The sequence below is a fragment of the Gossypium hirsutum genome, chromosome A04, assembly GCF_007990345.1.
Source record: "Gossypium hirsutum isolate 1008001.06 chromosome A04, Gossypium_hirsutum_v2.1, whole genome shotgun sequence".
Taxonomy (NCBI): Eukaryota; Viridiplantae; Streptophyta; class Magnoliopsida; order Malvales; family Malvaceae; genus Gossypium; species Gossypium hirsutum.
Genome location: NC_053427.1, coordinates 83,305,961 through 83,310,201, shown reverse-complemented (window position 1 = coordinate 83,310,201; position 4,241 = coordinate 83,305,961). Strand labels below are relative to the sequence as shown.

Here is a 4,241-nt window from a genome sequence, read left to right as displayed (position 1 = left end):
GTTTGACAGCATAGTAACCGAATCGACGTTATAAATGCCTGTTGTTTTAGTTGGCTTAGTCCTCATGACTTGCCACTGATAGTTATTCAGTGATATCTCTTCAATAAATTTGTAAGCTTCTTCAGGTGTTTTGTTGTTGATGGTTCACCCGGCTGCTGCATCAATCATTTGCCTTGTCGAGGGGTTCACACCATTTTAGAATGTTTGGACTTGCAACCATAGAGGTAATCCACGGTGAGGACACCTTTGCAGTAGGTCCCTGTATCTCTCCCATGCATCGTAAAGAGTTTCTAAGTCCATCTGATCAAACGAAGAGATATCATTACATAATTTGGCTGTTTTAGCCGGCGGGAAATATTTTAATAGAAATTTTTCAGTCATTGGTTCCCAAGTAGTAATTGACCCTTGTGGTAACGAGTTCAACCACTGTTTAGCTTTGTTCCTCAATGAAAAAGGGAATAACCGAAGACGAATGGCATCGTTAGAAACGCCATTAATTTTAAATGTATCGCAGAATTCCAGGAAATTTGCCAAGTGAGTGTTTGGATCCTCATCCTGCAAACCATCAAACTGGACTAATTGCTGTATCATTTAAATTGTGTTAGGTTTCAGTTCAACATTATTTGCAGTAATAGCAAGTCTAACTATACTTGACTCAGTTCCTATTAAAGTAGGTTTAGCATAATCATACATAGTACGCGGAGCAGGATTCTGATTAACAGTAATCGCAGGAGGTAGTGAATTTTCTTGGTTTTTAGCCATCTCGTCGGTTGTGGTTGAAGTATCATCCTCTTGCTCGTTCTTTGTGTATCTTAGGCTTCACCTTATTTCTCTTCAGTTTCTGCGAGCTGTGCCAATAATTTCTTCGTCAAAAAGTAGTGGTCCTGACAAGTTTCTTCTAGTCATAAACTATAAAAACCTACTAAGATAAAGAAAAAGTAAATTAATAAATAATAAAAAAATAAAATAAAATTAATTTGCAAGAGAAATAAATGGCTAAAGTAATAAAATTTGAGTGTTCCTAATATCTTAGTTCCCAGGCAACGACGCCAAAAACTTGATCGCGATTTTCGTGACAGGTAAGTTTTAAATATTTATAATTAATCGTTCTTGAAACTAACTATTATCGTGATGTAGGCAAGTATACCTATCGAACAGTAGTATAGTTTTACCAAGACCGGATTGTCGAACCCAAAGGAACTAAAAGTGCTAGTAATGACTGTCTTTTTATTATCTAGCCTAACAATACCTAAGGAAAAATCCACCTAGACTTCACTTGTTATTCTGACTCCGAATCGGACGATTTATTCATTTAACTTGTTTCGTAGAGATCCCTAAGTTATGTTATTATCCCTATTCAAGACTAATAATATCTAATCCCTAGATTGAATAATTGAGACTTTTCTCTATTTAATGCCCTAGGGTTGCATTAACTCGGTCTATGGATCCCCTTATTAGGTTTCACCCTAATTCGGCAAAATCTTGTCACCCTATCTCTAGGCGCGTAATCAACTCCGCTTAATTATGAAAAATGTACTCTTAGACAGGGTCTATTCCTCCTCTGAATAAGAGCTTACCTTGACTCAGTATCCTGGGATATCAAAACAAGAATTATGAACACATAATTAAGAACAAGTTAAATATTTATCATACAATTCATAAATTAATAACAAGATTCGTCTTAGGTTTCATCCCCTTTAGGTATTTAGGGGATTTAGTTCATAACTAAAAGGAAAATCTCAGAAGAATAATGAGTACAAAACATAAAGAAAACCCAAAACTCTTGAAGGGAAATTGAAGGGAGATTTTCAGTCTTAATGATGAACCCAGCTTCTGAGATGGATCAATTGGCTTCCTTCGAGTAATTCCTTTGTTCCTCCCTCTATGTGTCTTTTCCTCTTTCTTTAGGGTGTATTTATAGGCTTTAGAATGCCTAAAATCCCTCAAAATTAGCCTTTTCCAAATTGGACTCAACTTGGGCTCGGCAAGGACACGCCCGTGTGCGATTACTTCAGGCCGTGCTCGAGCCTGTTAGAATGGCACGGGCGTGTGTTCTACCCGTGTGAGTCGTGCTTCGATTCTGCCAACTTGACACTGTCGTGTGGTCTGCCCGTGTGAGGAAGCCCAGCCCGTGTTGATTTTGTACGTTGGCCCATTTTCTTCGTTTTTGGTCCGTTTCTCGTTCCTTTCACTCTCTTATGCTCACCTAAGTATAAAACATGAAATTAAAGCATTAGGAGCATCGAATTCACCAATTCTAAGGAAAAATCATCCATAAAATGTGTTAAGCACGGGGTAAAAATATGTATAAATTACGGTTTATCACCTTTCGACCAACTTTTTAAATACAGTACAATTTTCAATTGGATGCCCTGTGATTTTTGCATGGTATTCGCGTTGAGCATTTACTTCGTACCATTTGAAAAATGGAGGTTGCATCCATTTTAGGTAAAAAAGAGATACCACGTGTGCATCAAATAGACTCTGATACAGTTCCCTATATGTCATTGGTATGGGTGTGAACTGAGGCCTTTCTATAGTTGTCCTTGTATTGGATTATTGTTTAGGGGGGCCCTAATGGGTAGTGGTTATTGTCTTCGTCTGACTCACAGTGATTTTTTTTTTGAAAAACCCTTGTTATACGTGCTTGCGTTATTCACCTCTTCTCCCTTTTCCTTGGAGTTGATCTCTTGGTGCTTTCCCCGGCATCTATCTTACCACTCATCACTGCATTTTCAATCATTTTTCCAGTCATCAATATATCCGAGAAGCTTTTAGTGGCGCTTCCCAACATATGATTGATGAATTGAGTTTTTAAAGTGTTGATGAAAAGCATTATGGTTTCTTTTTCTAGGAAAGGTGGCTGGACTTGTATGGCAACTTCCCTTCACCTTTGGGCATATTGCCTAAAGCTCTCATTTTGTTTCTTCCCCATGTTCTGCAAAGTGATTCTATCAGGGTTCGTATCCGTCACGTGACGATACTGCTTCATAAAAGCTTGTGCTAGGCCTTTCCATGAATTAATGTTGGTACGGCTCAATTGGTTGTACCATTTGGATGTTGCCCCAACCAGACTATCTTGGAAGCAGTGAATCAATAGTTGATCATTATTGACATACCCAGTCATTCGTCTGTAGAACATGGTGATGTGAGCTTCGGGACAGCTGGTCCCGTTAGATTTCTCGAACTCCGGAGCCTTAAACTTGGGGGGGAAGCACTAGGTCCTGAATCAAGCTTAAATCCTTAGCATCGATTTCACAATGATAATCAGCATTTTCCATTGCTTTGATTTTTTCTTCTAACCATCTGCATCTGTCTTCAAGTTGTTTCGTGAGCTCCACTCTTTTCTATTTCTACCAAATCATCCAGATCAAGGATAACGGGGTTAGTCAGGTTGTCCCCCGAATTGGAGCTTGAGCCTATTTGGTAGTTCATCGGGGCCGAAGCACCGACCTGAAATTGTTGAGGCCTGATTGTAATAGGCGGCCTTCGTGGCTATACATCAGGTTGTGTCTGAACATTTTTCGGGGTAAAACCCCAGGGGTAAAGAGGATCTTCATTAGCATCTCAAGCATTTACCATAGGGCTCTTTCCTTTTTCTAGCCCACCAGTCAGCAGTTGTGTTAATTGGTTCATCATATTCCCTTGGGATTCTAGTATCTAATCCCTCATATCTTGCTGGATTTTAACCAATTATTCCTGCATTCGTGTTTGTAGTTGCTCCTGCATTTTTCTTTGGAGCTATTCTAGTCTTTCTAATCTTTGATCAATAACTTTTGTCTTGGCGTGAATACCGTAACGATGTTTAGTTGGTGGATTTTTGTCGGTTTCCAGATTAACTGAAATAGTTTTTAACTAATTAGGGTCCTTTTGTGAATTTTAATGCATATGATGCGATGAAATACAATTGCATGGGATAAATGTAGAAAAAATGCGTCAACTCTGATTCAATTTTATTTAGAATAACTTTACTAGAAAACAAAATTCTTTACATAAAACAAATTACATATATAGCTTAGCCCTGATGCTCAAAGTTTTTACTTTCCTAAGCAACCAAGCTAGCTCTCGGCCCCGGTCCGATTCTGATTCATATTTCACATTTAGCACATCAATCTGAACTGCTAAAGTCTGTAAAAGATAGGCCACCTCTCACATCTGAGCTACAGCTTCACCCATAATATAATCTATGTCCCTAACTTGATCTTGAGAACGGTGGAGTTGCTTTTTCCAAGGCTCTTAAT

At 38.6% G+C, this 4,241-nt stretch overlaps 1 non-coding gene across 1 annotated transcript; it reads left to right on the top strand.

Moving 5' to 3' along the window:
- Positions 1 to 226: 226 nt before the first annotated feature.
- Positions 227 to 331, top strand: LOC121228811 (small nucleolar RNA R71). The gene has a single exon (XR_005926387.1). It is a non-coding gene; the product is annotated as a small nucleolar RNA R71 (small nucleolar RNA).
- Positions 332 to 4,241: the final 3,910 nt, after the last annotated feature.